The following is an 11,524-nucleotide window of genomic DNA, read 5'->3' as shown; positions in this document are numbered from 1 at the left end:
AAAACAAGGGCGTGGGTTAGAGGTTCCCGCTTTTTCGTCTCTTGCACCAGAGCCTGACCCTAAGGCCCTTGCCGGCTCTGTAATCCCAGCCTGCGTTTTGTAATTTTAGAGAAGAGCTCTTAAGAGAAAGAGAGGAAGCAAACTTGGGCCTGTTGCCCTTCGGTTGACTTTGAGGAAATGAGAACAGCAACGGTCGCGGAGCAGGCAGGGTGCCTAACATACATGCATTTTATTTAACCTTCAGGACATTCCCTGGAGGCTCAGAGGAGACATTATTCCAGCTCACATATGGCAGACCACTGGGCCTCATTATGTGCCAGGCGCTAGGACACAGCAGTGAACAAGTTGTCTGGTGGCCTCAGCCACAGCAGGGAAGGTTTGATGCCTATGCTCTCTCTCCAGTACCACAGCCACCAGCCACGTGTGGCTATGGAGCCCCTGAAAGGTGGCCAGTGCCAATTGAGATGTGCTACAGATTTGTACCAAAAAAAAATAATAATAATAATACACACACACACACGTATACACACACACACACATATATACATGTGTATATACACATATATCCATATATCTATACACATATACATATATATATCTATATATACATATGTAGGCACATATATATACATATATACACATATATCTATCTATCTATCTATATACATACGTATCTATATATACATATATATATAGGCACCTGGCTGGCTCAATTGGAAGAACATACGACTCATGATCTTGGGGTTGTGAGTTCAAGCCCCATTGTTGGGTATAGAGATTACTAAAAAATAAACTTTAAAAAAGGTAAACAATTTCATTAATGCTTTTAGGTTGACTATATGTTAGTGATCATATTTTGGATAAAGTGAGTTAAATAAAATATATTGCTAACATTAAGTTCACCTGTTTCTTTTTACAATTTAAAATGTGGCTACTAAAACATCTAAAATTGCATAAAATGGCTCACTGTGTGATATTGGGGTTTATGACAAATACACATTTTGTCTTCATCCACTGTTTCTATAAATTGGGTGCCTCTTGTTATTCATAATGAGCCCCTTTCAACCACACCTGGGTTTATGTGACTGCAGTAACTTTTGGAAACCCCTAAGGATTGAGGCTGGTTGCCAGGGGAACCAACAATGTGATTAGAGGGTTGGAATTCCAGCTCACTACCTGTAAGCTGAAAGAGTTAGGGGTCCCCAGGAAAAGACAGACATAACTTTCCTGACATAAGTCATTTTAGGGGTGCCTGGCTGGCTCAGTCAGTACAGCATGTGACTCTTGATCTCAGGGTCATGAGTTCAAGCCCCACGCTGGGCATGAAGCCTACTTTTAAAAAGGGGGGGGGGGCACCTGGGTGTCTCCGTCAGGTAAGTGTCTGACTCTTGATTTTGGCTCAGGTCATGATCTCTGGGTTCGTGAGATCAAGCCCCAAGTTGGGCTCTGTGCTGCGTCAGGCTCTGTGCTGACAGCACTGAGCCTGCTTGGGATTCTCTCTCTCTCTCTCTCTCTCTCTCTCTCTCTCTCTCTCTCTCTTAGAATAAATAAACTTAAAAAAAAAAGTCATTTTCAGCTCCCCACCATCCCATTGAAGAATGCTAGAACAGCCACACCCAGGCCAGGAGATAAGCTAATCACATCAGGACAATAATCAGTGGTGAAATCCTCAGTGTTGATTCCAAAGTGAACAGTAACCTGACACACATTCTTGAGCTATCTCTGCAGGATCTAAACCCCTCTGAGCACTCAAATAGAGGGCCAGTTGGAGCCAGAGAACTGATGCTGACTTTTGCCAGCCCTCTGGACTTTGACCTGGACTCAGTCACCTTCAGATGACTTTTGCCCCCAAGTCCCTACTGTATTCCCCCTTGTGCCAGCCCCTTCATGCATATGTATGCACTCTTACCTTAAAACTTCCCCAATGTTGTTTCTGGAGACACTGCTTTGGGAAATATCCTTAGTGTTCTTTTACTTGTTGCACGGAAATCTCTTCCTTTTCCTATTCTTTGGCTTGGTTGTGAATTTTGGCTCAAAACCCATCAAGAGGAGAGCCCAGGTTGGGTAACAAATTTCGCAACTCTGGTGGGAACTCTCACCTAACCCCTTCGAGTTCCTTCTGTGGGGAAGGGCATAAGAGAATCCTTCTTGATGCCTGATTTGTTGAGGCACCTCAACTCGCTGAATGAGCTCAGTGGCAGTGCCAAACATTTTTTTAACGTTTACTCATTTTTGAGAGACAGGGCGTGAGTGGGGAAGGGGCGGAGAGAGAAGGAGACACAGAATCTGAAGCTGCCTCCAGGCTCTGAGCTGTCAGCACAGAGCCCAACGCAGGGCTGGAACCCATGAAGTATGAGATCATGACCTGAATCGAAGTTGGACGCTTAACCAACAGAGCCACCCAGGCGCCCCCCAAACATTTTAATCAGAGAGTCCCTTCAGAGAGGTCAATGGCAATTATCTCACAAATCAGATTAGGGTTCTACCGCTATCTCAAGGGGAGAAAAGGAGGGCTGGAGGTCTGAGCAGCTATCTGGTCTGGTCTGGTCTGGTCTGACTGGGGAGTCAGGACTTGTAAGATGTCCTTGTCTCCCCAAGTTCTGGAGGCTGAGAAGGGATGCCTGATCATTGAAGGCCTCCGTGAGATAGATCTCAGGTTCTGGAGATTGTCTGCAAATTGTCTGGGTAGAGAGGTGCTAGTTTGGTATACCTCAACCAGCTGGGTGTCCACTTTTAAATGATCAACTGAAAGAGCTTACTTACCAACTCTCTGCAGGACATTTTCAGTGGGCTAAGAAGAGCTGAATTTGTGTGGACACTAATCCTTATTGCAGATCTCTTCGTAGTTGGAGAACATTTGTAAAAGAGCTCCATTTGATTGGTTATAAGGCAAGTGCTTATCAAAATTCAGCATTCGAGGGACGCCCAGGTGGCTCAATTGGTTAAGCATCCAGCTCTTGATTTCAGCTCAGGTCATGCTCTCATAGTTCATGAGTTCAAGCCTTGCATCAGGCTCCGCACTAACAGTATGGAAACTGCTTGGGATCCTCTCTCTCTCCCTCTCTCTCTGCCCCTCCCCAGCTCATGCTCTGTCTCTCTGTCTCTCAAAAATAAATAAACATTTTAAAAAAGAGGATTTTATTTTTTTTAAGTAGTCTCTACACCCAATGTGGGGCTCAAACTCACAACCCTGAGATCAAGAGTCACTCACTCTGCTGATCAAACCAGCCAGGTGCCTCTGTAAGTACACTCTTAAAAAGTTTCCAAAATTTTTGGTTACTTCCAACTTTGAAGTTTTTCTGGGTCAAATAATAAATTGGGTTCGATTCAATGGATATCTAAATCTTTTCCAAATAAGATCCTGGTATAACAATTCACAATTGCTTACCACTTCGTTTCCACTAGACATTAAGGTTTCTGAGAATTAAAAATATAATTAAGAATACTGAAAATAATAAGGGAAACAACTCTGTATGCAAGGAAAGATACATGTTTTTGGCAAGAAAGGTATAAGGAATGGGGATACTTTTTTTAATTCTAATTTTTTTTTAATTTACATCCAAATTAGCATATAATGCAACAAGGGAATACATTTTTTTAAGAAAGTAATTTTGTCCTAAAATGAGACTGGTTGTTATTTTTTTCTAATACTTTAATGTTTTAATTTAATTTTTGAGAGAAAGGGAGAAAGCGTGAGCATAAGTTGGGGAGAGGCAGAGAAAGAGGAAGACACAGAATCTGAAGCAGGCTCCAGGCTCTGAGCTGTCAGCATAGAGCCTGACGAGGGGCTTGAACTCACGAGCCTTGAGATCTTGACCTGAGCATCTGACCCGAAGTCAGATGCTTAACCGACTGAGCCACCCAGGGGCCCCAATATATTTTTTTAAGATTTTATTTTTTAAAGTAATCTCTACGCTCAGTGTGGGGCTCAAATTCACAACCCCAAGATCAAAACTTGCATGCTGCACCCACTGAGCCAGCCAGGCACCCCCTGAATCTTATCAATATTAAGAGCTAAGTTTTCCCAAAAAGTTAAAAACAGAACTACCCTACAACCCAGCAATTGCACTACTAGGTATTTACCCAAAGGATACAAGAATACTGATTCAAAGGGGCACATGCACCCACCCCGATGTTTATTATGAACAATAGCCAAATTATGGCAAGAGCCCAAATGTCCATCGACTGATAAGTGGATAAAGATGTAGTATATACATACACATAATGGAATATTATTCAGCCATCAAAAAGAATGAGATATTGCCATTTGCAATGATGTGGATGAAGCTAGAGTATATTATGCTAAGGAAAATAAGTCAGTCAGAGAAAGACAAATAGCATATGATTTCACCCGTATGTGGAATTTAAGAAACAAAACAGATGAACATAGGAGAAGGGATTAAAAAAAAAAAAAGAAGCAAACCATAAGAGATTTTTTTAAGTTTATTTATTTTGTGTGGGAGACAGCAGGAGTGGGTGAAGGAAGGCAGAGAGAGTGTTGCATCCACAGGACTCCTGAAACAGAATGCTACGGGCACCAGTGACAGTCACAACAAAGTTTATTGCAATGAGAAGCAAGGCCGACCGATTGGGACCGACACTCTTGACCAGAGTGTGGCCTCAAACAGCCAGGGTACAGACTTTTTATAGCCAACCACATCGTCTTATGATCACCTAGGAACAGAACAAAGAAATAGTTCCCAGATGGGGGTAGAAACAGTTCAGACCTGCCCTTGCCCCAATCCAATCAAACACTAATCCAGTTGATTTTCCTTGAACTTTTGTTCCCTTGATTGATAGGATAGGGCTGTTATCTCTTAACCTACAGCATTAAAACAAAGCTGTTATTTCTCAAGGCTACAGGTTAGCCCTAACACTACAATTTAACCCTTACAAGAGAGGGAGAGAAAGAATCCCAAGCAGGCTCTGTGCTGTCAGCTCAGAGCCTGACATGGGGCTTGAACCCATGAACTAGGAGGTCATGACCTGAGCCAAAATCAAGAGTCAGATGCCCAACCAACTGAGCCAGCCAGATGCCCAAAGATTTTATTTTTTTAAAGTAATCTGTACACCCAGCATGGGCTTGAACTCCTAACCCTGAGACCAAGAGTTGCTTACTCCCCAGACTGAGCCAACTAGGCGCCCCAAGGAGAACAGATTCTTTTCTCTTTTTTTTAATGTTTTTTATTTTTGAAAGAGAGAGAGAGAGAGAGAGAGAGAGAGAGAGGGAGAGACAGAGTGTGAGTGGGGGAGGGGCAGAGAGGGGGAGACACAGAATCTGAAGAGGTTCCAGGCTCTGAGCTGTGAGCACAGCTTGAACTCAAGAACTTCGAGATCAAGACCTGAGCCGAAGTCGGACGCTTAACCAACCAAGCCACCCAGGCGCCCCTAGATTCTTACTGAACCTATGCAGATAACTGTAATTGCCATCAGAGTAAGAATACTCACTGAGAGTTTCCAAGTTTTAGAGGGATCAGGCAGGGAGAAAAAGAGAAATGTTTCAGTTTGTTCACAAAGGAATATTTTACCAAATTTCTGTAAGTCACAGATATGTTAAGAGAAAAAGTTTCCTTAAATCTGGAAGAGCAAACATTGAAGAACCAGCAATGTGTCACATGAGAGTGATTAAAATTATAATCATTTTCCTTAATTCATTTAGTCCCACGTTATTCTTGTTCTGTTTGAATGCAGTTTTTCCATTAGTTCTGAAAATTCTTACTCAGTTTTAGTTTTAGGATCTGAAGGGTATCAGAAACCTGTATTCATCAAAAGTCCTGTCCATGAGCATCAGAAGAAGAATTGTAAATGACGAAAGACTCAAAACTGGCCCTGGGTAGGGGTGCCTGGCTGGCTCAGTTGGTGGAGTGTGCGACTCTTGATCTCAGGGTTGTGGGTTCGAGCTCCATGTTGGGTATAGAGAGTGTTTAAAAATGGAATCTTTTTTTCTTTAATAAAATCCTTAAAAAAAAAAAAGGTCATGGTTAACAATCTGATGACAGCACATTATGACATACCTCACAAGGAAATTTGGTTATTTCTGGGACACACAACATTTCAATAACTAGAATTACAAGTGATGACATTATACCATGGCATAGTAAAACTTTAGGAATTTCATATAATTTCTATGACAACTATAGCATTTACCCATACAATATAACCGGAGGGGGTTTATCATCACTTATTTGACAATCCTTCCCATGGGATTGAAGATGCCAAATAAATAAGTTTATTTTTGATCAGTCAAAAAACTTCCCTTAGAGGAGCCTGGGTGCCTCCGTCGGTTAAGCATCTGACTTCGGCTCAGGTCATGATCTTGAAGTTCTTGAATTCAAGCCCGGCGTGGGGCTCTGTGCTGACAGCTCAGGGCCTGGAACCTGCTTTGGATTCTGTGTGTCCCTCTCTCTCTGTATTCATCCTGTCCTGCTCCTGCTCTGTCTATCTCTCAAAACAAACAAACAACAACAACAAACACCGAAAAAAACACACATACAATTTTTTAAACCCAAAAAGAATGAAATCTTTAAAAAAAATGACTTGTTTTACAAAGTAGTTTTAATTTGGCTATTTTTGATGGAAATGAGGGTGATTTTGCAGAGAAAATGTTTCAGTTACACATAGTTATGGATGTTAAATTCTAGTCCTGATCGTCTTTGAGTGTTTGTTCGTTGGCCTATGAAACTGGGCTGGATCCTGAATTCTTATCTCGAATATCTAGCTATAATTCACCAAACTAAAGTTTTCAATTTTCTCCATTCTTGGACTTGACGAAACCTGTCTTTTCCCCTAAAGCCCTGCAAACTGGAGCTAGGTACCTGGAGGCAAACTTCAGAGAAACTTCCACAGTGGCCCGTGTTTATGCCATGTTTGTGCCTGTTGCTGTCTGAGTCATTCAGAATGATCGCGGGAGACCTCGGGAGAGAGGCTATACAGAAGAGTGTGTACTGTGTTAAAAACTCACAGAATAAACTCTGACTCTGCCTCTAGCCAAGGCTGTGTGAACTAGGACTTTGCCTGGGGAAAGGTCGGCAGGTGGATTTTACTGTTGTGTCCACTGCCTCTGGGGGATTTAAACACCTGTTTTTTCACAGATACTTTCACTGGAAGGATGGAGGTTTTCCTTGTGGAACTGAAGGGGCAGATGGGGTAATCAAAGGGTTGCCTGCGGGGAGGATTCCTAGCTTTGGTCTTGCCTGAACAATACAAAGTGATAATGGACCAGCATTTGTTTTAAAATAACTCTGGGTGTGGCCCGTGCTCTAGGGACAAAATAGAAGCTACAGGCTGCCGGCAGGGCACAATCATCTAGAATGGTCTTAAGTAAAAGCACCTTTGGGAAATGCTCTGGGGAGATTGAGAGCCTAGACGTCCCTTGGGGGGGACCGTTGAAAGCTACAACCAGACTTTAAGTGGGGAAGACCTTGGGGCGCCTGGGTGGCGCAGTCGGTTAAGCGTCCGACTTCAGCCAGGTCACGACTTCAGCCAGGTCACGACTTCAGCCAGGTCGCGATCTCGCGGTCCGTGAGTTCGAGCCCCGCGTCAGGCTCTGGGCTGATGGCTCAGAGCCTGGAGCCTGTTTCCGATTCTGTGTCTCCCTCTCTCTCTGACCCTCCCCCGTTCATGCTCTGTCTCTCTCTGTCCCAAAAATAAATAAACGTTGAAAAAAAAAAATTAAGTGGGGAAGACCTTACCTGATGCTGAAACTGAATAAGCGATAAAGCTTATAATTCACCTAGCAGACTGTCATGTCTGCCCTCAACAAATACACAAATATGAGCCTGCCTTTATCAAATGAAATAAACTCCATTCCTACGAACCAAGTGACCGGGTTTGCTTGAAGACCTGGAAATCACGGTCATCTCAGGATCAGCTCAGCCCTATCTCAACAGGACCCGACTTGATGCTATTAACCACTCACTCTTTTAGAAAGCTACAGAAGGGGGCACCTGGGTGGCCGAGTCGGTAAAGTGTCTGACTTCAGCTCAGGTCATGATCTCACGGTTCGTGAGTTCGAGCCCCGTGTTGGGCTCTGCGCTGACAGCTTGGAGCCTGGAGCCTGCTTTGGATTCTGTGTCTCCCTCTCTCTCTGCCCCTTCTCTGCTCATGCTGTCTGTCTCTCTCTCTCTCTCTCAAAAAGAAATAAGGGGCGCCTGGGTGGCTCAGTCGGTTAAGCGTCCGACTTCGGCTCAGGTCACGGTTTCACGGTCCGTGAGTTCGAGCCCCGCGTTGGGCTCTGTGCTGACAGCTCAGAGCCTGGAGCGTGTTTCAGATTCTGTGTCTCCCTCTCTCTGACCCTCCCCTGTTCATGCTCTGTCTCTGTCTGTCTCAAAAATAAATAAACGTTAAAAAAAAATTTTTTTAATTTAAAAAAAAAAGAAACATTTGAGAAAACTAAAAAAAAAAAAAAAAAAAAGAATGAGGAATGCAATATCTCAAGTGTAGGGAGGGCAGATTTTATAAACAGAAAGAGTAAAGAGCTCCTAGAAAAAAGAAAGACAGACATAGCTTTCTTGATGTAAGAAAAGTCATTTTAGGCCCCAGAGGCATTTTGTTAAAGAATGTAAGAACAAACAGCCACTCTCAGGCTTGGAGATAGCTTAATCATATCAAGACAATAATCAGCAATAAAACTCCCAGTGCTGATTCCAAAGACTGACCTGATGCACACTGAATTATCTCAAAATGCCCTTTGAGCACTCAGATATGGACCAGAGAATTGAAGACCCTTACCCTATCCAGCCCAATCCCATGCTGTATTCTCCACAGCACAAGCCCCTTCATGAATATGTATGTACCTTTACCTTAAAACTTCCCTAATTTTGCTGTTGGGGAGACACTGCTTTGGGTCATGTCCCCAGTGTTCTCCTTACTTGTTGCACATAAACCCCTTCATTTTCCTATTCTTTGGCTTAGTTGTGTCTTTTAGCTTGACACCCACTAAGAAGCAAACATACTCCCTTGGGTAACATTCTCACTCAACCTCCTGGGAGGAGAGAGGACTGAAGATTGACTTGATCAGAAATGGCCAGTGGTTTAATCAATCGTGCCTATGCAATGAAGCCTCCATAAAAATCCCTGAAGGATGAGGGTAGCAAAGCTTTCCGGCTTGGTGAACACGTAGAGATATAGGGAGGGTGGTGGGCCCAGAGAGATGGTGAGAGTTCCTTGCCCCATCCCACATACCTGGCCCTACGCATCTCTTCTATCCGGCTGTTTCAAAACTGCAATCTTTTTTTTTTTTTTTTTTTAAAGATTGACTATTTTGCTTTTTTTAAAAAAACTTTTTTAGTGCTTATTTATTTTCGAAAGAGAGACAGAGCATGAGCAGGGGAGGGGCAGAGAGAGAGGGAAACACAGAATCTGAAGCAGGCTCCAGGCTCTGAGCTGTCAGCACAGCAGACTTGAACTCACAAACCTCGAGATCATGACCTGAGCTGAAGTCGGGCACTTAACCAACTGAGCCACCCAGGCACCCCCAAAACTGCAATCTTTTATAATAAACCAATAATCTAGGAGGTGAAGTGTTTTCCCAAAATCCGTGAGCCATTCTTGCAAGTTAACCGAACACGGGATAGGGTTGTGGAAATCTCCAATTTATAACTGGTCAGTCAGCAGCTTAGGTGACAATTTGCATGGGTGATTGGTGTTTAAATGGGGGTGTGTGCGGGGGACAGTCGGTAACAACACTGAGCCCCTAACCTGTGGACTCTGATGCCATCTCCAGGTAGATCGTGTAGAATTGAGTCACATTTGTAGGATACACTTTTGGTGTCTACCGAGAATTGGAGAATTGCTTTGTGTGGCTTGGTGATCAGAAGTGGAGTATCATGTAGAATAAAAAGGAAAACAATAGTTTTTCTCTGCAGTTGGATTTGTGGCTCACATTATATTTCTACTACACAGCACTGCTTTATAAGCATGGTCAAATCTTGCCACAAATACTTGAAGAGGCAAATCAGTACCCGCAGACCGACCAGCTTATCAGTTCCCAGTAAAGTTGATCCAAGGGAACGTTCCAGCTCTGAGTGAAGCAGCAGCCTCATGTCTAGATTCGGACTCTGCACTGTGAGGCCACTCCCAGACGTGGCCTCTGGGTGTGGCCAGGCCTTTGGGATGGGGCACATACCAGGGCCTGTGACCCACTGCCTGGTAGAGTGGCTGTTTCCTCCTTCTAGCTCCCTGGCCTCCCTAAGGAGACCAAGTGCAGGAAATGAGTTCCATTTCCTTTCTCTTCTTTGGCAGAATCTTGTCCAAGTCAGGTGGAGGCTTGGAGGTTCTCCCTCCTCAACATCTGTCTTGTCTATTTCTGGAAGCTATGGCCTAGGTCCTGGTCATGTGACTGACCTGCTCCAGGAGGCTTGGAATCCACCCCCAGCCCTCTGGTCTGGCGCTCCAGGCAACAGCCCGGCTTTCTCTCTGAAAGGGTTTCAAGCCGTGAGGCTCTCATCGACAAGACTCCCCCAGTTCAACTGACAGTATTATAGGTGAGGGGTACAGGGCAGGGCTGGGGCCCAATTACAGACCTTTCTTTTCTACATTACCTACTTCTATTTTGGATGGCTTTTTCTAGGTGGACAGGAATTGAGTCGTAATCAAAACCAGGTAGTAGTTGGGGCGCCTGGGTGGCTCAGGTGGGTAAGCATCTGACTTCGGCTCAAGTCATGATCTCACAGTTCATGAGTTTGAGCCCAGCGTGTTAAAAGCTTAGAGCCTGCTTCGAACTCTGTGTCTCCCTCTCTCTGCCCCTCCCCGGCTCATGCTCTAGCTCTCTCTCTCTCCAAAATAAACATTAATTTTTTTTTTTAAGGTAGTAGTTAAAAACAACCCTGATACATACACACACATATGCACAAACCAGCTCAAAAAGGACACCCAAGAAACAGATCAGGCATGGTTGCTTCTGGGGAGAATTCTGTAGCCAGGGGTGAGCAGGATAAGGATTAAGATTTCTACTATATGGGTGCACCTGGGTGGCCCAGTCGGTTAAGCGTCCGACTTCCGCTCAGGTCACGATCTCACAGTTCATGGGTTTGAGCCCTGCGTCAGGCTCTGTGCTGACAGCTCCAAGCCTGGAGCCTGCTTCAGGTTCTGTGTGTGTGTGTGTGTGTGTGTGTCTCTGCCCCTCCCTTGCTTGTGCTCTCTCTCAAAACTAAATAAACATTAAAAAAAAACTTCTAAGTATATATAAAAAAGATTTGCACTATATGAATTTACTGTGAGTCAATTTAAAAAACACAAACACTTAAAATTATCTTTAGAAAGCATACACAAAATCCATCAATGACATTGAAGCCATGAAGTCCAATTTTCCTTTTACAACCTGGGAAAATGAGCTTTTACAACCCCCCCCCCCTTCTGTCTCAGCACTGCCGGCATTTGGGGACAGTTAATGCTTTGGGTCAGGGGTCATCCCGTACATTGTAGGGTGTTTAAGAGTATGCGGGCCTCTGCCCACCGATGCAGATAACACCCCACCCCCCACCCCTTTCCTGGATGTCACAACCAAAAATGACTTCAGACATTG

At 44.1% G+C, this 11,524-nt stretch overlaps 1 protein-coding gene across 1 annotated transcript in view; it reads left to right on the top strand.

The window, feature by feature from the left end:
• The window catches only part of NPPA (natriuretic peptide A), a 160,987-nt gene that overhangs the window by 51,539 nt on the left and 97,924 nt on the right, over positions 1–11,524 (top strand). The window lies entirely within an intron of this gene.

Source organism: Puma concolor, chromosome C1, assembly GCF_028749965.1.
Source record: "Puma concolor isolate L17-30 chromosome C1, mPumCon1.1.hap2, whole genome shotgun sequence".
In the NCBI taxonomy this organism is placed as follows: domain Eukaryota; kingdom Metazoa; phylum Chordata; class Mammalia; order Carnivora; family Felidae; genus Puma; species Puma concolor.
This window is presented reverse-complemented; position numbering and strand designations above follow the sequence as displayed.